Below are 24555 nucleotides of genomic sequence, written 5' to 3'. Positions count from 1 at the left end.
CAGCAGGTAGTTGGATATACAGCTGGTCATAGTGCTATCAGGGATAATACCAGGGAAAGATGGCCTTTCCAGACCACATTCCTTCTGTAAGGCGCTGACTCAGTTGGGCGGTACAGCTACATTTATGGATGATATGGGGAGTTACAGCTTAACTGTGGCACTGCAGGCGAAGTAAATTCATGGGCCCAAGACAAACCTCCACCACTATGTGGGATTGCATCCATCACTACAGTGACTCCTGCAGCAGGTGAAGCAGTCGAATTAGGGTGCAAAAGCAGTTTTCCTGAAACACAATAATCAATGGATGGATCACCGTAGCTTGGCACACTAGACACCATGTAAAGCAGTCTGAGCAGAATGAAGAGAAGAAAGAGGAGGCAGGGCTCTTTTTCCTCTACCCCACCGTCCACCAATCAGATGAAGGCAAGGACACCACCCCTAAACGAATAAGGAAGAACAGAGAACATACAAATGAATCAAGAGGCAGGGCTGAGAATCTGGTTTAGCAATTTAAGCAACCTTCTACAAGGAGTTGAAGAGGAGGAGCTGGACAGGTGCGACAAAGGCCGATTTCCCTTTCTGACTCTGTATAGGTGTCTGCCTAGCTTTAATCGAATAATTTATGGCAGCACAATCCTGATTGGTGCTGATCCATGAATGACCCCTGATTGGTCAATTTATGGAAAGGGAAAAGACTGAAAGAAAAATACTTACTATGACATGAAGTAATGTTCTGAAGATTACCTGTGTACCCAAGGAGAATAAAATAGGTGTGTGACCTGCTACTTGTGCTTGTCAGGGAGCACATGCCATTGACTCTCTGTAAATGGTGTCAGAAGTGAAACCTTTGAATCCATTCCAACCATAAAAATCTTATGTAAAAGCAAACGGGCAAACAGTAGTGAGTAGGCCATCCAACTGGAGGGAGAAAGACAGTTGTCAGTGCACGAAACTCACTATGAGGCATTAGTCCAACTTATAGATGTGATAGCTTCTAATCGAGTAAAACCAAACAGCCATTCACCGGGTTTCCAAGGTACACCACCATGACTATGTTTTTTGGGGGGTTTTTTAAACAGCGTTTGTTCCAGTGGTGAGAAATAAAGCCTGGCCTCCATACACATGGGCATACTGCACTGCACCCACTCTCATAGGTGACTTGCATAAAGCCTACCAGGCTGTAAACCCAGATGGTGCCACCTCCAATAATGATATCAACAAGGCAGTTGTGGGAAGGCTGGGTTTTAATGAAGAAACTCATCTACAACAATTCAGAGGATACAAACGACACTCCGCAACAGCTGCTTTACAAGTCCAGAGATGCTGTTGAAAAGTGGGCACAGATAAATAGCAATACAGAGGAGATCAGCATGACTAAATTATTCTAGAACCTCATACGGAAGCATTTTCTCCCTTGATGCAAAGATGGGGTTGTCAACACCTGAATCCTACTATACCCGACAATGTGAACATAGCTAATGCTTGCTAAATAGGTTATCAAATAAATCTAGCAATAACTCCAGTAACCACAACATCCACAGCTGGCTCCTTTGTAGGAGACGTCAAGGTATGACCTGTGGTAGAAAATAAGACCGTGGCATAGCAGAAGGCCAAGAGGTGGGTTCTCTAGAGCATTCTGTGTGTACAGTTATAGTCCCTCTAGGACCTTAGTGCTTCAAGTGTGCCAAGTGAGGTCATGTGGCTGACTCTATCCACGACGCGATAAAGGAGAATCCACCACTGTAAGCATCATCAGGGTACATCTTTGAAAATCAGAAACCTGGGAACATCCACATATATGTGACCTGGGTATCAAGAGGATCCCTATGAAGGGGTTAGTAGATAGTGAGTGCTTTTGAACGGTCCCAAGTCTACTTCCATGCACATTTACCCTTATTAACATTAACGGTACTCAGGGATATATGAAAAGCTACCCCAATGCTTGGAGAAATCAGTCAGGTCATTGAGAGAACAAGACCTCAAAATATTAGTCCAATCTCTTGTATTGTCTCGAATGGCAACTCATTCTTAACAGATCTACACCTTCTCAGTCAGTGTGACTAGAATCTAGAACTCCAACACTCACAACTCTTTCTTCATTATCCCATTATCAAGTTTGATTCCTCTATCGGAGGCCTTCTCTCCCTTCTTTAACTTACCTTTCTCTTGTGTCCTAAGAGAGTGCGGAGTCAAAGGTACTCTTTTTTCCAGGACGTCTCCTACTTCTATTACAAAGCTGGTATAGTTCATTTCGTAGGCTTACTGAAGACAGTGCAATTCAATAGAGGTAAGGGAAAGTCTTTATTGTGTACAGTCCTCTTAGAGCTCACAAACTGCCACTCTGTCAACGTTCTAATATGAGCTCCATTTACAACACTCTAAATCCAACAGGCACGTACAAAGGAGAAAGGATGAACACGGGGAAAAGAAGGAATATACCATTAGTTCATTACAACACATCTCCATTTTTTTAATAGAGCTACAAAATATATATATACATATGCAACTGAAAAGGTTAAGATACAATTAACCTTTAAAGAGGAAGGTTTCTTTTAGATTAATTAACAAAACTAAAGGTGTTACAAAGTGTAGCTAAATATATACAGCTACATAACACAACACTGAAAGGGTGCTCTTTAAGTTAAATGGACAGAACAGACACCAGGAATATATGCAAGTATGACATTAATCCATTTTGTAGTAAGATTGCCAACATAAGGGTCATCAAATTCTGAATTCTTTATTTCTTTGTGTTACGGGAAACGTTTTATCAGTATCCACTGGGATAGCCTTTTCAGGAATGAGGGATGCAAGGTAACAAGCTAAATGATCCCTACTCCAGGTACAACCATTCTCCAGTATCACAACGTTATGTTTAACCTGTTTGATTCTCTCTGGTTTGGAGGATGATGTGAACTTGTTTTGAGTGTTGTGGGGACGTTTAACCACTACCCATTGCCCTTCCTTCCAGTCACGTTTGATCGGTCCCCATTTATTGTTGAATCACCTTTTATATTGTTTTTGATTGAGCTTTACTTTCTCTTTGGCAATCTCTCTATCAGTACAGATAGGAATTCCAACATTAAACTACTTAGGCATCAGCTTAGAACTAGTGTTCCACCCGTTAAGGGATACAAAAGGGGATATATCAAACACAGCACTGGGAGTGGTGGGGTATGTACATATCATTTTCCTAACTGCCTCGCCAACTGGTTCACATGCGGTTTGGGCCAACTACATGGTCTCTTTAATCATTCTGGTTGCCCTTTTTACTAGACCATTAGCATTCAGGAAGTAAAGGGGAGTTCTGATGTGCTAGGTAAACCCTCTGTAGAGAAAGTATCAGAAAATTCAATTAATGTGGATGTATTAATATTACCCGCAAATTTGGTAGTGATCCAATGCGAGTGGTAATCCACCATCACAAACATGTATCCATTAAACACATTATGCAAATTCATAGGTCTTATTACGTCCAGACCTAACTTGTCCCATGGTTTGTTTGGAACCTCAACAGGAAGAAGAGGGATCTTGCGAGTGATTATGGTTTTATCACTAGCGCAGCACGCTTGACAATCTTTCACCTCTTTTTTCCACCAATGAGTCCATATATGGGAACCAACAGTCATTTTGAATCTTGCTCTTAGTCATAATCTTCCCTAAATGTCCCTCAAGGGCAATTTCAATTATGCGGTCACAGACTTTACAAGGGGGTACAATTTTGTTGGACCTCATGATTTTGTTATCAATAATGGATAATTCATTCCTCACATTTCAATAGGGCTGGAGGTTCTCGGGCAACTCGCTACATTTCCTCGGCCATCCCTTAGTGATATTTTATTTGACTGTAATAAGAATCTCATCATCACTGTCAGATTGTTCACATTCCTCCTTATAAATGGCTGGAATCCCTATGGACAGTACAGACTCTCCAGTGGGCTTTTCCAGAGGTTCTATCCTCTCAACAGGGAAATGGGATAAGCAGTCTGCTACTTGTTTTCTTGTACCTGGGACATACACCATGCTGAAACTGTACCTTTGTAAACCCAAAACCCATTTTGAAATGTGGGGTGTGTTTTCTTTCATGCTTTCAGTGGAAAACATTAGAATGGGGGGCTTATGGTCTGTTCTTAAAACAAATCGTATATCCTACAAGTAAAACTTGAAATGGTTTATGGCCGGGTAACATGCAAAAGCATCTTTTTCTATTGTTCAGTAATTGTATTCAGCTTCCTTGAGTGTTCTAGAAGCACAGGTAATTATCCTCTCTTTACCTCCTGTTATAGGTCTATGGGACACACCCAAACCTTTTATGCTGGCGTCAGTAGCTAGTATGGTGTTTGCCTTCGTGACAAACATGGCCAAAAATAGTGCACTGATAATGGCTTTTTTTATCAGATTGAAATTGGTTTGGCACTGTTCTGTCCACTGAAATGAGACATTTTCTTTAAGTAGAACTCCAGGGGAGTGGAACTGTTCAGCAAAATTCTTTCCGCATTTGGCCATGTATTCCACAAAACCTAGGAGCGACTTGAGTTTGTCTTTGTTAGTAGGGGCAGGTGCTAATTTAACTGAGTCAACCAAACAGATTTTTGGTTTAATACCATCTTCTGAGGTTATGTGCGCCCCAGGTACTCAACTGATTTTACACCAATTGTACATTTATCCATTTTGATGGTAAACCATGCTTACTCAAGCTTATGTAGAACTTCTCCCAGTGAATTGTTATGTTCCTCTTTAGATCTACTGTACACCACAATGTCATCCTGAAAACAAAGAACTTTTTCAGTGCCCTGTAAAAGGGTGTTGCATCACCCTTGGAACACAGCAGCAGCAGATGCCAATCCAAATGACATAGTGCAGAATTGGTGTGCGCCAAAGGGGGTTATGAATGATGTCAAAGCTTTTGATTCAGGGTGGAGAGCTACATGGTGGTAAGCGGATAAAATATCCAACACACTGTAGTAACTAGTACCTTGTACGACACTCAACATCTCATTAATGTTCGGCAGGGGGTGTCTGTCAATCCAAATATTGGCGTTTAGGTCTCTAAGATCCACACATATGCGGATACTTCTCCCCCCTTCTTTGGAGGCAACCACTCTGCACACTCGATTTTCTCAATCACATCTGAGGCCTCCAGTCTCTCCAATTCTTTTAAAAGTGGTTCCCTCATAAGCAAAGGTATAGGGTGAACTTTATGTAACACAGGTTTGGCACCTGGCTAAAGTCTGACTTTTTGAATAAATTATTGTCCCTAATTTGTTAGTGAAAGCTTTAGGAAATGTATTGCATATGCTCATTCCCGTAATATACCCGTCGACCAAATAGACCTGCTCTTCAGCATTCGGATCCAGTTTGATTCCCAGGTCTCTCGGATGCTTCCACCCTAGAAGGTTTGATTCTTGCTTGGTAATGTATACCTTCCCCAATGTGGTCCTGTACCTAAACTAATTTGCATGAGCAACATACCGGAAAGGGAATAGGGTCTTTGTTATAGCCTCCTGCACTTATATCTGAAGTCAATGGTGTGTCATTTATCTACGAAGTTCTTGAATGTTGCTTCAATGTTTGCACAGTCCCCAAGGCCATCTAGGGCTCCTGGAGGGGGGCCACGCTGCCCCCCACATATTATACCATTTGCTGCAGAGAGGTGGTGGTCCCAGGCCGGGGGGATCCAAGAGACCCCCCCCCCACCCCCACACAAATATATTTGGCCCTGGGGGGGTGGCAGTCCCCGGGGCAGGGGGGGTCCACGAAGACCCCGATATTGATTTAATAAGTCCTGGGGAGGTGGCGGTCCCCAGGGCCGGCTCCACGAGATCCCCACATATATTTTGTTAGCCCCAGGTTGGAGGAGCCCCCCCCCAATTAATTTTATTTAGCCCCGGGAAGTTGGCGGTCCCCGGGAGGTCTGCGAGGCCCCCCATATTGATTTAATGAGCCGAGGGAAGGTGGCAGTTCAGTCAAGTTTTTGAAGTTTTTGAAGTTTTATTCGCGTTTATTTGAACCAAAGATCCTCAAACATTTTCACAAATACATCAAAAATACATCTAAAATGGGGGGGTGCTAGAGGGCGCACAGCAAGATGCTGCTGTGAGGCTCTGCATGGCAGTGTCAATATCCGACTAATATCTGCTGCATCCCGGGCTCCTGAGGCCCGTAAAAACCTGGTGTGCCTTGCTGCTTTGCTCCTGAGCCGGCTGGGATAATTTGCGGTGCCTCCAACCTGCCCTCTGCTCTGCCCTGATACGACTTGTTTACCTCACGGTGGGGCCTACAAATGGCGGCCGCTGAACCCCTGCGGGGCGCTGCGCTGTGAAGCTGCCTGTAATTTACGCCCTGTTGGCGCAGTTCCTCCCGCTATCGGAGGGTGCTGCGCCTGCGGGGATCTCAGCGGACACACAGCGGCCACTGTGGGAGACGTGATTCGAGTCCCCATGTTCCGGAGGTGGTATGCGGAGAGGCCCGTGAGCTGCGGGGCAGTGCTGCTGATGAGGCCTGCGGCGGCTGGTGAGGACCTGAGGCGGTAGAGTGGCGGTCCCTTATTTCCCAGGCAATGGCGCCCGTCGGCGCCAGATGTGGTGAGTGGGCCGACCAGTCTACCGACCCAGGCTGCGGAGGTGGGATCGGGCCGGGAATGGGGGCTGTGCCCGGCTCGTTGTGTCTGGTGCGGGCTGCAATCGGCACCGGAGTGGAGCCCGTAATACCGCGGGACCGGCGGACGGTGGGGACCCCCCCTCGACATGAAGTGCTGGGAGCTGCTGAGCACTTGCCAGCAATGTAACTGAAGCTGTGTAGCTTTACTGGGCCTAGTGTGTTCAGGCACGGTGGGCGCTAGCTTTGAAATCGGAGGCATTGGTAGCAGGACGCCGGGACGTGGGGCTACGCCTGCATGACTGGAAGCTGTTTCTTTACTCTCCTGGCAGCCAGTCATCTTTTTTGTGGCTCTGGTTTTATGTGAAGCCCGCGCTGCCTTGGGCCAATTGTGACATTCCTGTACTGTGGTCTCTCTCTCATACTTTGCCACATAACTAGTCACGAACTGGAGCCCTGGCTGAAATACTTGAAGGTCTAGCTTGGAGGATTATCTGAGTGCTTGAGGGTCTGTTGCGATTAGCCTACAATTGGAAGATATCTGCGGGAGCTGTGTGACTGCTGAGGTCACGTGGGGGACTGCACTGTTTCCCCTTCTCCGGTGGGACAAAGTGTGGTCTTGGGGAGACTCACGAACTTTCAGATTACTGGTACCTGTGCACTGCCTGTGTTGGTTGCTGCGTTGCGGCCTGTGAGCATGGGCCGGACAGATAAGAATCAATCCAAGCTCTCCTTTGAGTCACGGCGGGCCCCAAAGACTCCACAGAAGGCCGCTTCTGATTCGGAGGCAGATGCAGCAGCTGATGGGCCTCCCACGCTAGAGGCCACATTGGTGACCATGCAGCGGACTCTGCAGTCGATAGAAGGTGCCATGGCGGCTGTAAACCACAGACTGGATCGCATGTCCTCGCAGCTAGAAAAACAAAACGCGTGCATGGGGAAAGTGGAGCAGAGGGTCTCGGCTGCAGAGGATGGGCTGTCCACGGTCACGGATAAGGCGCTGAATATGGAAAAGATCCTTTCTCTTATAAAAGCGAAAAACGAGGACTTGGGGGCGTGGTCCCGACTAAACAACATTCGCGTTACGGGGCTGGCGGAGTCCACGAATGTGGGAAGAATGGAGTCTTACATGGAGCGCCTTATCACAAACATCTTTGGCACGGAACAGTTATCTAATTTGTTCGTTGTGGAACATGCCCATCGTTCGTTGGCTGCTCGCCCGGTCCCTGGGGCCCCTCCCCGACCCATTATAGCTAGGGTCTTGAACTATAGGGACAGGGACACTATTCTGCGCCTGGCACGTGAGAAAGGGAAGATTGAACACCAAGGGAACTCACTTGCTATTTTTCCGGATTTCATGGTCGCCGTTGAGGCCGCAAGGAGGGAGTTTGGCATGGTGAAGCAGTTTCTGCGCGCTGAGGAGGGCCCATATGCTATGTTATATCCAGCCAGCCTTCGCATGGGTGCTGCGGCTGACAACAAAATATTCACTTCTCCAAAGGCTGCAATGGATTATGCAAAAAAACTGAAACGTAGGAAGCAAGACTCTACTGAGGCGCCAGAGAGGGAGGGGCAGGAGGACGCTGAGTATTGAAGGCTCCGACCTTGGGAGTATTGTGGCTTCCATCTGAGGTATTCAGTCTGTATTTGTATGTAACTCCACGCCATTGAGATATGATAGGAATCACCCCCCCATAGTAATGCTGTTGCTAGGAAGGTCTTCACATGCAGGGGAACGCTGGGGAGGTACTGCTCGCCCGATGCCATGCCGCTAGGGGCGCGGCCTAACTATCTGCCTTCCGCTGACTCTTGGGGTGTCAGTTGCTTATGTAGGGTTTCAGTTTGTTGTTAGCCCACAGATTATACACTCTTTTTATTGTCCCCGAGGCCAGGGGCCTTACCTCTGATCTAGTTTCCATTGGCTCATACTACCACGCTAGAGTGCACATGATTTGTCAGGTAGAGCTGGGATGTTTACACATCGCCCGCTCGGTCAACTCCTGCTATGCGGGAGAACTGAGCATCGGCGCCCCCTCATATGGGTGTACCCCAAATGTTGATCTTTGTTGTTGTTGGGGGGGTTAGGTTGGGTGCTGGAATGGTTTTGGCATGATTGGGGCGCTGAAGTGGGCGGTGGGTGGGTTAGGCCGGGACTGGGGTTGGGCGGGAGTTCTTTGTTCTCTACCAGGCGTACTGCTATGTTGTGCAATATTTGTTGCGGCTTGTGGTCACAATGCTATGAATACAATGTTTACTGTTTGCTTTCCCTGCCACCAGGTAATGGGTAGCACTATTAAGTTGGCTACTTGGAATGTCCGTGGATTGAAGTTCCCACGGAAGATCAGGATGGTGTTTCAGGCTTGGATCGTATGGGAGTGAGTGTCGCTTTCCTACAGGAAACGCGTTTAACGGCTGCCTCAGTGCGGAACGTTGGGGCACGCTGGGCTGGTGTGAGAGTGTCTTCCTCGTATTCAAGAGGGGTTCTCACTTTGGTGAAGAAAGGCGTTCCCTTCACCGTAATTAAAGTAGACGCAGATGATAATGGTAGGTTTGTGATGTTGCATGGTAGGTTGGGTGGAGAGAGTGTGCTCTTGGTGAACATTTATGGGCCGAATGTGGATGACCCGGCGTTCTTTTCGGTTGTGTGGCGCAGGATTCTGCTGTTTCTGCCTGCTGAAATTATTTGGGTTGGGGACTTTATTGTGTATCACAGTCTGCTTGGCGGCTCCAGTCATCGGAGCTTAAGGACCCAGTGTTCAAGCAAACTATTGAGGAGCGATCGAGAATTGTTTAAGGGAAACTGAAGGCACGGTGTACAGTGCGGGGGTCCTATGGGAGGCCTTCAAGGTTACCATTAGGGGATCATGCATAGGTGCGCAGGCGGGGGTTTTACGGGATATTAGGCGCCGGATACGGAAGCTGGCTGCAGACATCACTGTCCTGGAACGCGCCTTTGATGATGATCCACTGCAGTTAAGCTGGCACAGATATGCGACCGTCACCAACACTGTGGACCAGGAGCTACGACATTGCTCTCGCCGTAGGATAGCACGTATTATGGGAAGGGTGGGCAGCCTAGCCACCTTCTCGCCCAGAAACTTAGCGAACCCCGGAGTCAGGAGCCCAAAAATGAACTCATTGATGACACAGGCGAAGCCCGCCACTCGACGGAGGAGCTCTGCGACGTCGTGCTGAAATTTTATAAAGACCTCTATGCTGCCAGAGACTCCCCTTCAGCTGCGGAGACGCATGACTATTTGGACGATGTGGCATTGGGCTGGCTATCTCAAACACACCGTGAATATTTGGTGAAACCGTTTGGCGAGAAGGACGTGCGGGACGCTATAATGGCTCTTCCTACATGTAAAGCCGATGAGCCGGATGGCCTGCCGAGTGAATTCTATAAGACATTTGCTAGCTTTAGCCCCACGGTTGCTAGAGGTCTACGGAGAGGCCTATAATAGCGGGACCTTGCCACCGTCGCTTCGGGAAGCCTTGCTGATCACCCTTCTGAAGCCTGACAAGCCCCCTAACCAGTGTGGGTCATACAGGCCACTTTCCATTATCAATATTGATACAAAACTTTTGGCAAAAATGATTGCCATCAGACTTAAACCCCTGTTGCCCTTGCTGGTCCTACCGGATCAGTCTGGTTTCATGATGGAGAGATCCACCACGCACAATCTCTGCACCTTATTCTCCACGTTGCATTACTACAAATCTGACTTCCAAGCCGTTGCGGTGCTTCTCGACGCTGCAAAGGCGTTCGATTCTGTCCATTGGTCCTAGGTTCTCAGCAGAATGGGTTTCCACCCCTTCTTCGTGCAGTGGATCCGGGTTCTTTATAACAGGCCTGTCGCCAGAGTGAGAGTCAATGGCAGGGTCTCCTCCTTTTTCTCTATAGAAAGAGGCACGCGGCAGGGGTGCCCTCTGTCGCCTATACTCTTTTCCTTGGTAATCGAACCCCTGGCTTGCAAGCTTCGCCAAAAACACTCCGCTGCGGCTTTACGGTTTCGACAGGGCTCGCTCATTGTCTCGCTATATGCGGACGACATGCTGCTCTACGTTCGGGTCTATCTTTCGCCATTGTTGAGGGAATATGTCCAATTTGAGAGGTTTTCTGGTTTGGGCATCAATTGGTCCAAATCCGTTGTCTTCCCAATTACGGAGGGCACGAGGGAGGTTGACCTGGGCTTTCCGCTGATCTGGACTTCTAAGCCTGTAAAATATTTGGGGGTGATGATTCATAGGGATCCTGCTGTAGTGATCGCCGAGAATTATGGGCGCGCCGTTATGCGCGTAACGGATCAGGCGGAACGTTGGGCATGTCTCCCCTTGTTGTTGGCAGATAGGATTGCAGTTGTAAAAATGGTGTTCCTGCCCAAGATGCTGTACCTTTTTATTAACATCGCGATTAAACTGAATATGTCCTTCTTCCAAATGCTGCAGTCGGCGCTGCTTACATTTGTCTGAGGGGGATAAAAAAATCGCTATGCCGATGGGATCTCCTAGTGCAACCTTTTGATCGAGGCGGCTTCGAAGCACCAGATCTTCGCTTGTATTACATCTGGGCACAAGCACACTTTGCCCATTACTGGCATTTTCCCGCAGCGTTTCCAGCCCCATGTAGCCATTGAGGCGGACGCGGTCCTTCCCCTTCAGGTACAGGCTATGGTTCTCTCTGGCGGCTCAGGTGGGCCTAGGCAGGAAATGAACCCCCCATTGTGCACATCTTGGGCGTGGAAAGCTCTGGCTGCTAGAACTCAGATCCCGTACTTATATGCTCCTCTATTGCCCATAGCTTCACATCTGGGTATTTCAGCTGCTCTGGAACCGGCTGCATTGAAGGAGCTTGCGGATGCGAATATTGTCCCGCTGGGGGATCTATACACAGGGGGAAGATTCAAAACCCTTGTTGAGGCCCAGAATGACGCTACTCGGTCCTTTATGTTTTGCTTCATGTACGTCAGGGTACGGCAAGCCGTACTGACTGCATATCTGAACTTTCCGGAGGAGCCGATGACTCTTCGGGCATGACAAGGAATGCTTACCGGGGCGAGCCGTAGGGGTCTTATTACAAGACTCTACTATACTTCTCAGCAGGAGCAGGAGTTTGAGGATCACCAGTCGTGTCAACGCTGGCAATCAGCGATAAATAATCCGATTTCGATGGAGGTATGGTCGGCCTGCTGTCAACTCATGGGCCGACTTACGGCCAATTGCAACCTCAGGATCATTCACTTCAAATTTCTGCATCAAATATATTACTCGCCTCTGCAACTCCATAGGTATGGCCTGAGGGACTCGGCAAGGTGTGTGCGGTGTGGTGCTGGGGCTGGTGATGCCGATTTCTATCATGTTGCCTGGTTATGTGGGGAAGTTTTTGCATTTTGGACGGAAGTGGCTCAAATTCTGTCGGAGGTGGTGCTTGAGCTGGTTACCTATTCGCCTGAGCTGTGCCTTTTAGGGTATGTGAACCGGCTGAAACCTGCCAACAGACGCCTTATGGCGGTCTCCACTTTGATGGCAACGCAGGTGGTGGTGAGGAGATGGGGATCGAGGTCTGCCCCTACTATAAAGCTGTGGTTTAAGGATCTGGCCTATTGTAGGGGCCTGTTGCAGGCCTACGAGGAGGAGTTACCTGATGTCTCTTGCCCTATCGACTTTTAGAGCCCTATTACGGCATATATGCTGGCACACCCTGATATGCTCTGAAGGGTGCAATTTCAAGCATGGTACTGCTGTGGACACTCTTATAAAACGGTCACTGACTGGGAAGTGTGTCACTCCTAAACCCCAAACGCTGTGTTATGGTATTATTATGATGATGTTACCTATTTTACAACTAGCCCTTATGCAGCACCTATCCTAGTAGAATACTCTGTGTGTGGGGCTTCGCAGTATTTTCAACGCCTGGTGGATGTTTTCTCTGGGGGCAGGCGGGAGGGGTGGGTGGGAGTTGGGATGTTCATGTGCTTAATGCATCTGTTTGAATACTCATTGAGAGGCTTGTCGCGGCTTTTGCATCCTCCTGTTTTATGCATATTTCTACTGTATGTGACACTCGCATTGCCAATGAAGATATATGCTGTATGCTGCTCTGTTGAAACCTCTAGGAAAAAGTTTAATAAAATAAAATAAAAAAATACATCTAAAATCTCACATCATTAAAAAAGCATCAAAAATCATATAATACTCTCAGCTTCCCTTTCAGCTTCGCCCATAACCGTATGCATCAGATAGTATTACATTTCATTTCTAAAACCATTTAAAATACTTTAACCCTTTGCATGAATTTCCCAATAGCAACCGCTATATCTAAATGGCTCAATTCTGTTACAAGGGTTACTGCCTGGGCCCTATCTTTTATATCATATTTCTTAAAAATCGGTTGTAAAAACAGCATTCGAATATCTAAAAGCTTCTAATAGCCCATTAATATATGTAAAATGTCACATGAAGTGCCTAAAGTGCAGGTGCATTTTCCTTTATTGTTTATCATAGAGCCTTTCACCCCATTATTTACATAACAGGGGTTCACCCCAATTCTTATTCTAAATATTTCTCTTCGTAAATGCCAGTCGGGTAACCTATCGATATAAGTAAAGCATTGTTCATTTTTCCACTCGGTAGCCATAAAATTTACTGACATTTTATTCAAGAGATAGTCTTGATCCTGTGCCCGCGAAATTTCTTTCCCATGCACCCTAAGTTCCCTCGTGTCCATTTTCATCAGGTAAGTCTTTGGGCACAATTTAACATTCATCAGACAACATGCCTTTGTGATAGTTGCACTTTTCTTTTTTGCCCAATTTAATTCACTCTTCTCAATTTCGTTTTTGCACCATTGTGATAGTTTAAAAAACCTCCCCTGATCCTAAACGCTGCCAGAAACGAAGTAAGGCCATACAAGCTAGAATGCCCCATGAGGTAATTCCCAATTCAAGCCTCACTGCCTAAACCATTGCCGGCTTAGGTAATGAGAATACATTTTTCAAAGTTTCACCCTCCTCAGCATCCCAACCATATTTGCCACTCAGGTAAAGTAATTCGGCACCATGCAAAAACTGAGGGGGTACCATAGCTGAGTAAGCTTTAAAAACCGGTCTATCGGACATCGCGCAATAAGCCGTATTACATTTTTTCCATCCGCTGACTGATGCTGATGATCTCCGTTTTAGTGCATCTAGGTGTGTGTGCCATTTCAGTTTTTTTTCAAACCACATTCCCAGATACCTATATTCTACAACCTTTTCCAGCTTCTCAGCACCCTGAAATCAAGTAACCCCAATTTTCTTTCTGCCAAATCCTAGTATCTTTGTCTTGTCCATGTTGACGACAAGTTTTTTCAAACAACAGTAATCATTGAACCTACTTAGCTTCCTTTGCAGGCCAATTTCAGTTAGATCCATAATTACTAGGTCGTCCGCATATAATAGGCATGCAATATGCTTTGCATCTTGTTTCGGGCTTGCCCCATTTACATTACCTAAAATTGACGGCAAATATGCTAAGAACAGGGAGAACAGCAGAGGGGCCAATACGCACCCCTGCCGCAGCCCATTTCCGATCTCAATTTTTTGGGATAGGCTTCCTTCTGTATCTAAAATTATCAGGGCCCAGTTGCTTGTAAGGAGAATTTGTATCAGTCCTAACAAATCCTTTGGGATACCATATCCCATTAAAGTCTCCCACAGCTGCTCCCGGTCCAATAGATCAAAGGCTGCGCGGAAGTCCACGAAGCAGCAGAACAAACTTCCCCTCTGCTCAATCGACTTCTGCGCAATGGACCAGAGAGTAAAGCAGTGGTCGACCGTAGAATGTCCCAATTTAAAACCCCCTGTTCAGGGGGTACAATCTGATTTTCTTCAGCCCAGTCCCTGAGCATTCCCAATACTACTTTCTCAAATAACTTTTCCCCTATATCCAGGAGATTTATTAACCTGAAGTTCATTGGCACTTTTAAGTCACCCTTCTTATGGATTGATAATATGATGGCGCCTCTCCGGTTTTCTGGACCAATCCCTGACTTTAGGATCTCCTGAAACATCTTTGCGAAAAACTCTGCCCACCCCTCGGGTCTTGTTTTTATTAACACTGCTGGCAGATTATCAGGGACTCTGGCACGAGTAAGGTTCAGACTTGTTATAATTTTCATAATGTTGCTGGAGCTAAAATATTCTTTTAGATCATCCCTCACTGGTACTCACTTGCCTTGTCTTGTATTGGCCATTTCCCATAAATTTCTCCAAGGTAGCCCACCCAATCGTCTTCAGGGCCCATACAACCTAGGAATCCTATCTTCCTTCCGGCACGCTCTTGGACCAGCTTCCAAAACCCTTTCACATCTTTACATTCAATTACAGCAAAAATCCTTTCACATCTTTAGATTCAATTACAGCCAACATATTTGCCCAGCAACTATCTTTATAAATTCTTTTTTTATTCCTAACTAACGATTTATATTTTATCCTTAGTTTCTGAAGGGTCAATGATGTTTCCACATTATACCTTGCCCTCAATCTTCTCTCGCTTTGCCTGATAAGTGCCTTGAATATATGGCATTCCTCGTCGAACCAGGGACACTCATTTTTGCAGGATCTTTTACTTCCTAACCCCGGTTTACTTCCTTTAAATTTTACCCATAGGCTTTCCACCAACTTACTTATTGTATTTTCAAACCAGGCACTGCCATTTTTAGTTGAAATTTCTTCTAAGGGAATAGTCTGCTGGATACCCCTTAACTTTTCTATATGTTCTTCCGAAATACAGGTTGTCAGCCGTTTTTGGTATTCCGCGTGTATCTGAAGTGTTGTCTCTCTAATTTTGACCCTTGTTATATGTAACTCTGTCCTCAGTGGGTAATGATCGCTGCCTCGATTTTTTGCTACCCTGAGGTGTTTAATTAGGCCAAAGCTCCAGGCATGGGTAAACACATAATCTATCGGGCAAAGTTGCTGGCCATTCACAAAAGTACGCCTTGCTGGCCAATCCGTCTGCATTCTCCCATTTATACATACCATACCCAATAAGCCCATTAACTGGGAAAAGCCACATCTTGGGGCGAGATCTCTCCACTAGGGAATTTGGCTACTTCAATATTATAGGATATTAACATTTCCTTACACCAACAATCTATCCTACGGGGGTCCAATCTATGATTAAAGTCAACACCAATAACACATCCTTCTGATAGTGTTCACTCACAAACATATCCTCTTTTAGTTTTCCCAGATTTTAATTATATTCGCTCTCATTTCCCTTCTTTTTTATACAAAATTATAATACATAATCCTTCGTAACATGGTTCAGACTTCTGTAGCAGCACCCTACAACCTAATGCCCATTTACAATGTAAATTTACGACTTCCACCTTCCTGGCAATTTTTACAGAGATCAAGGTGGCAGTCTCTGGGGCAGGGGAGTCCGCGAGGGCCCCCACCCATAATTAGAAATAGCCCAGGGAAGGTGGTGGTCACCGGGACTGCGGGCGGGTCCAGTGGACTCGCCTGCATTCTTTATCAGAAGCGCCCCGGGGAGGTGGAGGTCCCTGGGGCATTAATAATCCCTAGGAGGGAGGACCCTCGCGCCCCCATCCTATAAGTAGCATATGGCCTCGGGACCTGGCCCACCACTGGGGTTATTTTATAGCAAGTACAGGAGGCCCCTTTCTTCACCACTCTGAAAACTCTTGGAAAACTGCTTCTGTGGGCAAGTAGTGCAAGGGGTCCACCCTCAGGAGGCAAGGGGACGTCATCCCCCCACCAGCAGTGCACCAAGAGGCATGTTTCCAGAGTGGTAGAGGAACAGGGTGTGGCCTCTGACCACTTCTCAGCAATCCAGCTGTGTGGGCCGTACTGGAGGTAACAGAATGTCTTGTTAGCCCCTAAGAGCACTCAGCAGTTAAGGGGACTTCATCCCCTAACCAGGAGCGCATCAGGAGGCGTGTTTTTGCAGAGTACTGGCAAAAGGGGGCGGGCCTCTGGAGAGGTGATTTTTCTTTTTTTTTTCATTTTTAGTAAGGGGGGCTGCATGGCCACCCTTACCTGGGCCATTTTCGGCCCGGGGGACCCCTTCCCCATGGGGCCTGCCCATTATTTCTTTTTTTTTTGTTTAATTGAAAATTGGGTGGGGGCCCCCTCTCAGGCTGATTTCGGCCCCTGAATCATGTCTTTATAAAATATTGTTTATTAAGGGGATGGGGGGGGGGGCGCGTGGTCCCCCTCTCGGGCCGTTTTTGGCCCGGTGGATCCGATCCCCAGGGGCCGTCACTTTTCTTTCTTTTTCTTTGAAAACAGGGGGGGGGGTCACTCGGCCCCTCTCCCTGAGTTGATTGTGGCCCCATGGACCCCATCTCCTGGGGTCCTACCTTCTGGGGGACCTGGTGCCACCCAGAGCACCTACTTTGTGCACTAGGGGTCTCGGGGGAGACTAAGGCCCCGAGGTTCCTGCTGGCTCCCCACCTCCTGCGGGAGCCGGCATTGCTTTGATACAGAGAGAACTGCTGAAATGCAGTCCCCTCTGTATCAAAGCAATTGTGCTCGTTTCAACAAGTGAGAGCATCTTGTATGCTCTCGCTTGTTGAAAGCGAGCGCAGTTTGCTATGGGCAATCTTGTTGCTAATCAGGGGTCAGTGTGACAGAGAGGCTGACACCATCCACTGACCCATCTTGCTCTGTTGCAGACAGGAGATCAGGAAGAGGCTCAGTCTCCTCCTCCATTCCATCATCTGTTGCCTGGAGCATGCCCACTTCGGACCTTTCTAAGTGGGGCTTTAGGCGGTTCACATGCAGGACCAGCAAGGGGTTCCTGGGAGTCCGCAAGTTCACCAGATAGGTGACATCACTCTTGCGCTCCACCACCTCATATGGACCGGTCCACCTGTCCTGGAGCGCACAAGGCTCCACAGGGTCAATGACCCAAACTTTCTGTCCAGGCTGAAGCTCAATCAGAGGGGCATTCTGATCGTACCACCGCTTCGTTTCCTCCTGGCTGGCTTCCAAATTCGCCTGAGCGAGATCTCTGAAACGCCGAGTTTGGTTCCTGAAGGACAGCATGTAGCTATATACATCCTGGGGAGGTTTCCTGGGAGATTGCTCCCAGCCTTCCTTGACCAAACTCAAAGGCCCTCTTACCGGGTGACCATACAAAAGATCAAAGGGGCTGAACCCTAGAGACTTTTGTGGCACCTCAAGGTTGGCAAACAGAAGGCATGGCAAGAGGACGTCCCACTTACGCCTCATTGGTTATTCAAGACCCATGATCATGCCTTTAAGGGTCCGGTTGAATCTGTCAACCAGCCCATTACCTTGTGGGTGGTAAGGAGTGGTGAACTTGTAGGTTCACCACACTCCTTCCACAGAGACTTCATATATTTAGAAATGAAGTTTGTACCTCAGTCAGACACAACCTCTCTGGGGAACCCCACATGGGAGAAGATCGCCATCAGTGCACGTCCCACCACGGGGGCCGTCACTGTCCTGAGCGGAATGGCTTCTGGGTACCGGGTAGCATGGTCCACCAAGACTAGGATAAACCTGTTGCCCATGACTGTTAGGGGGTCCAGTGGCCCCACAATGTCAATCCCCACCCGTTCAAAGGGGGTACGGACTACAGGGAAAGGCTGGAAAGGAGCCTTGTGCTTCCTTCCACTTTTCCCACTTGCCTGGCAAACTTGACAGGTCCTACAATGAGTATCTGAACTCTTCCGCATCTGGGGCTAATAAAAGTGGGAGACAAGCCTTTCAAAAGTCTTGTTCAGCCCCCGATGACCAGCTAAAGGAACATCATGAGCCAAACCCAGTAGGAAGGTTCTGAAGCGCTGGGGTACCACCAGCACACGGGCTGACCCAGGCTCAGCAACCTTAGGCTCGCTATACAGGAGACCATTCTCCCAGTATATCCAATGTGATCCAGACTGATCACCAGCTGCCTGGTTTGTGGCCTGTTGCCTTAAACCCACAAGAGAAGGGCACTTCTGCTGCTCTTCACAAAATTCCTCCGAGAAGGGGCCCCCTTCTTGCTGCCAATGGGTCAGCTAAGGAAGGTTCCCCAGTTCAGAAACTTGCTCCCCTGTAGGTTCCAGGGCATCCCCCTAAAGGTCTGCCTCCGCCTGGACCGTGGGAACAATGGGGCTGGTTTCCCGTGCCCCCTACCTCTTCTCTTTAAGGCAGGTCCCTGGGCCGTACTTTCAGGCTCCAGGGTCTCTCTAACACCCTTAGCTGCCATAGACCGAGTGGTCACACATGCCCACTCAGGCAGACCCAACATCTCTAAATGCGTCGTCCTCTCCACCTTAACCCAAGGGGAGCTTTCTAAATCATTGCCTAAAGACAATCCACAGGCATGGATGGCCTCACAGCTACTTGAAGAGTACCAGAGACCCCCCCCCACTCAAAGGGAACTTGAGCCACCTTGCAATAGCTCTCTGTCTTGGCAGCGGCAACAACTGGGAAGAATGCATGAGGGACTAACTGCTCTTCAGAGACCAAGTGACACTTGAGAGCTGTCACACTTGCTCCTGTGTCTCTGGAGCCTCCAATCTATGGCCATTGATTCAATTCAATTTTATTGAATATATGATTTGGAACTCCATAGAGATCCACATAAAACAAAATGACAAAAAAGCAGTATGAAGATAAAACAACATATTAAACCAGCTTACTATAAACCTAGTGTGACAAATTTTCATGTAAATCATTTAATACAATTCTAAAAAGCATTTAAAAAATGTAAAAATTCTATTACAAAAGATTTCATTGGGGGGACAAAAAATAGCATCAATGAGAGACCTTGCCGATAAAATGCCCAATTGTATGCATACTGGTCTCACCCACGTACGACGATAAGCCATTAGGGCAGGGCAAACAAACAAAACATGTACAGTATCTTGGACCGAATTATTACAAAAACTGCATATGTTGGAAATACCGTACCATTTGGCCAATAACTTATTCAAAGGAAGGAGATCCTGCCTTAAAAGTAGCCAAAAACGGCGCAGACCATGGGGCATGTTCCAAGAGGCATAAGGTTGTAATTGTCTAAATAGATACGAGTTAACAACTTGAGTGACTCTAAATAGATACGAGTTAACAACTTGGCCATTGATGGTCACCCACTGCCTGTATTTCTTAGTGTTAGCAGGCAGCTGAGTTTTAGGGACCATCTCAAAGTCTCCTAATGAGACAAGGGACATTTCTACGGGACCCCACCCACCTTGAGCATGCATTTCCTCCACACCCAGGGCAACACTGGCCATCTGACGGGGTGGTGCACGGGGTGGCACATACTGTCCTTTCGGAGGACACTGGGGATCATACCAACGATGTCCCACCTCCTTACACTGAAAGCAGGTAACGGGCCCCCTCTGAACAGGTTTACATGTCGGGGTCCTGACTTCTTCTCAGGGGGAGGCTGGGAACCCTTACCCTGGTTCCCTTGGGAATTACTTTTGGGACCTTTTTGGAACTCCTTCTGTTTACCATTGTCCCCCCACTCTTCTGCTGGGGACCCTGCCCACCTTTGGGGGAGACTCCCACAAGACCCTTGTGGACTCTGGTACTGACCCAGCAGTCCGCCTCTTCACCAAGCATTCTAGGATTAGTCAACTTGCTTTCAATAAGGTGCTGGTGTAGCTCTGGAAAACAATTAGCAGACAAGTGCTCCCTAGCAATCAGACCATAGAGCGCTTAAAAACTATCAACATTGCTACCCCTCACCCAACCATCCATAGCTCTGCAACAGAAAGACGCATATTCTACCCAAGGGGTTCCCTCCATTTTCTTACAATTCCTGAACCTCTGTCTATAGAGCTCTGGAGTTAACCCATACCTGGTCATCAGTGCTTCCTTCATGTGGGCATAAGACATCCTATGAGTACTGGGCAAGTCTAAAAGTATTCCTACCTTCAGTTAAAAAGCGGCCACACACCCCAGTCCTTCTCAGGGACCCGGTGGGCCAACATTGCTATCTCATAGGCTGCAAACCACTGCCCAATATCTTCACCTTTGTGAAAATCTTGGATGACATCCTTGGGAATATGTACTCTGCCTTCTGAAGGAACATATGGTGCGCTGCCACCAGAGGGATTGATTTCTAAGCCCTTGATCTCTAACTCCATCAACATTCTCTCATGCTCCATTCTCATTCTCTCCCTTTCCAAGGACACCCTATCAGTCTCTGTTTCCCTCTGACTCTCCATTTTAAGCTTATACAACTCCAGCTTCAGTGCCCTATTTCTCTCTCCCTGTCTTCCAATTGTCTGGGGGACAGGTCTTTGGAAGAGATGCTCCTGGCAGGCGGGGACGGCATCCCTCCCCTGGCTGGAAATTCTTGCCCATCAATTTGCCCATCTGTATCCCCAACGGGCTCCACCACAAGATCAGGGACATGTCTTGCTTCTACCCAGGCCCTCAGCGACTTTTGGTAGTCTTTCTTTTTAGAAATGCCTGGTGTAGCAACTTTCAATTTCCTGCAGATATAGTTGAGCTGTTTCAAAGTGTAGGTTTCCAACCTCTCTTCCTCAAAATCAAGATCCATAGATGCAACAGATGCTGGTTTACTCATGGGAATACAAATTGGGAATTTTCAGGAAAAACAAACAGTCCAAGAAAAAAGGATTCTAAAAAAAAAAGTATGTGGTCGCGTTTGGTCTGCACTCACTAGTAGTGTACACAAATCACTGTATACGAAACACAAATGCAAAGTCCAAATCCTCACCGCTGACCACCAATGTTAGATCTGGGGGTCTCTAGTCGGCAATGGTATTCACCTTTGCCCAAATAGGGACCCTTACATCTAATTCAGGATAAGGGCATTACACTCCTTAATAACCCCTGCTCACCCCCTTGGTAGCTTGGCACGAGCAGACAGGCCTATCTCAGAGGCAGTGTGTTAAGCATTTGTGAATATACACAGTAATACAGTGATAACACTACAGATAGACACAACACAGGTTTTTATCAAAATAAGTATTCTTTATATAGACTTAAACACAAGACCACAAACAACAATAATCCACAATACTACACTTAACATTACATAAAAGATGATTAAAGTCTCTTAGTTCAAGTTGTTGGTAAATGCGACAAAGTTCTCAACAAAGTACCTGGATGCGTAACGCAAAGTGAACAAAAGGCTCGCAAAAAGGAAGATGTGTCGGTTCCGTGACCCGGGGGAACAGTTGCATCCTTCCTCAATGCTTGCGCAGAGTAGGGGACTCGTCGTGAGACTTACCAGTGCGGAGGTGATGCGTAGATTCTCGGCCTGCGGGCCCGTTGCGGAGCGCAAGATGGCACCTTGATGCGATGCGATGATCCGGTTGCGATCCGATTGAAATGCGAGAAGATGGCACCCTTGATGCTGCGATGCGATGGCGACAATGCAATGACGCCCTGGCAGCTTTGCGACGACTCTGTACTTTGGAGCTGCGGCAGGCCCAGGGACACGCTTCTCTGGTGATGCGATGGCGACTCTCAAGATGGTGTCACGCTTCTCCGGTGATGCGACAGCAGGCAGCTTTGATGAACACACACTTCCAGGGAGATGCGATGAAGGCTCGCTTCTCCGGCGTTTCGATGATTTAGGCTGCGGCGGCGACACGCTTCTTGATGCGTCGAGCGTCGAGCTTCCAGCTCCCAGTGGCACACAAGTGACTGGAGTCAGAATTCCCAGCAAGGAAATTCAGGAGGGAGCTGGAGGTGAAGTCTTTTGTCCCTGAGACTTCAGCAGGAGGCAAGCACAGTTCAAGCCCTTGGAGAATATTCTGAAGATGAAAGTCCTTACAAAGTTCCTTCTCCTTTCCCTTGGCAATGAAGCAACCACTGCAGGCCAACACAGCAAACAACACACTGGCAGAGGGGCAGTACAACTCCTGCAGCTTCCTTGGTTCTTCTCCTTGGCAGAAAGGTTTCTTGTCCAGAAGTGATCTAATTTCTTGGGATCAGGGTCCCAATATTTATACCCCAAACTCCTTTGTTCTCTGAAGGCAGAGAGGCCTCTGCCTAGTCCAAACCAGTTTCTGAGCACTCCGTTTACATGACTCTCTTCTTCCTTTCACTGTGCAGGGAAGAGACATCAGCCGCCCCACAGGAGGTGGAGGCTGCACAGGGGAGGGAAGATACAGCTCTGGAGCACTCTGTTGACATGATTCCTCCTCTCCTTTCACAATGGAGTGCAGAGATATCAGACAAGCCACAGGGGATGGAGCCAGCATTGTAGAAAGAAGGCCCAGCCCTATTCAGGTCCCAGGTGCAACTCCTCCCTCCCATCTAGATGCAGATCTCTCTATTCACCACTGGGCTGCCCCAGCCTGTCTCCTGGAATCCCCCAGCCCTGTCACTCATAAACCCAGACAGGGAATACACAACCCAGCAGAGGCAGGCTCAAATGGTTAGGCAAGCAAATACCTGCTTTCTAAAAGTGGTATTTGCAAACACAGAATATTAAAATACATTTTACTAAAAAGATGTATTTTATTATTCTGAGTTCAGGCATACTAAATTCGAATTTCTACCGTGTTCCCGGAGTCAGTTAGGATTATAAGAATGTAATAATCTAACTGCCCATTCTAACCTCTGGGAACAGGTAGCCTTCATTAGTGAAAAAAACGAAAATGGCTGCAATTCACTATTAGAACATGCTACACACATCAGAGCATGTCCTACCTTATACTTATAATGCACCCTGCCCTAGGGCCTACCATAGGGGTGTGTAATATGAAGCAAAGGGAAGGTTTGGAACCTTCCAAGTGGTTGCACTTGGCCAAGTCGACATGGCAGTGCTAGACTGTACATAAACCTTGCAATGGCAGGCCTGAGACACACTTTACAAGCTGCTTCTGTGGGTGGCTCAACCAGTGCTGCAAGCCCACCAGTAGCATTTGATTTACAAGCCCTGGGCATACATGGCGCACTGTACTAGGGGCTGACAGGTAAATCAAATAACCCCATCATGGAGTAACCAATTAGTACATCAATTTAACACAGGGAGCACTTGCACTGTGGCACTGATTAGCAGTGGCACAGTGCCCAAAGCATAAATCCAGCAAAAACATATCAAAACAGAGGAGGCAATCCGTCAAAAATGGAAGGGAGACTCACGCCAATTATGCCAGGTCTAACATTCGGTCTTAAAGTTAATGTCCAAAAGTCACTTTTGTTCCCCTTGGGAGGATTAGTAGGGAGACCTCTGGACCAGTTGTCACCTGTTGGGCTCCGTTGGGAGACGGACGGATTTCAATGACTAGGGATTTGGGTCACTCACACAGAGGCAGAGCATAAGCTAAAAAAAATGGACAGAGCCGTGGGTGGGATTGCGCTTTCGATTGATTTCTTGAATAAACTCCCACTTTCTGCAATGGGTGGAGAAGCTATAGCGAAAATGGTCTTCCTGCTTCATTGTCTATATCTGGTGCAGATTTCCCTTTTCCCCACTCTAGGCCAGGTTATTTTGCAGATTAGATAGCTCACTGCTTTCACTAATTTGGGCCTGACAACGAAATCGGGTGGCATTGGCAGCTCTAAAGAGGGACATGGAGGATGGAGGGTTGGCAGTTCCTGATATTCAGCTTTATTATTATGCAGCACATCAGCAGCACGCTGCGCATTAGTTGTCAGAGCTGCCTAGCTGGGAGAAACGGTTACTCTGGGACAGGATTGGAGGGGACACCTAGCCACAGATAATAATGTGGGGAGCCAAATGATTACCCATTTCTTGAGGGCCTTTTGGGGCGATATGGACAAGCAGCCATAAACAGCACAGGCAGCCTGGAAGCGTGTATTGGGGGCACCCATTTCGGACACTGACTGGGCCCATGCTGCAGCCTTGCTTGGTACACACGGTGTCTTGTAGTGACAGATTTAAGCTCCTTCATTTCAATTTTTATACACAACACTCCAATAACACCGTACACACTGAATAAAATTGACCCCTCTTGAGGGAGTAAATGTGTGCGCTGCA

General features: G+C 47.4%; 1 protein-coding gene across 1 annotated transcript in view; it reads right to left on the bottom strand.

Moving 5' to 3' along the window:
• PIGT (phosphatidylinositol glycan anchor biosynthesis class T) overlaps positions 1–24555 on the bottom strand; it is a 262746-nt gene that overhangs the window by 195744 nt on the left and 42447 nt on the right. The window lies entirely within an intron of this gene.

Source organism: Lissotriton vulgaris, chromosome 7, assembly GCF_964263255.1.
Source record: "Lissotriton vulgaris chromosome 7, aLisVul1.2, whole genome shotgun sequence".
Lineage (NCBI taxonomy): Eukaryota > Metazoa > Chordata > Amphibia > Caudata > Salamandridae > Lissotriton > Lissotriton vulgaris.
This window is presented reverse-complemented; position numbering and strand designations above follow the sequence as displayed.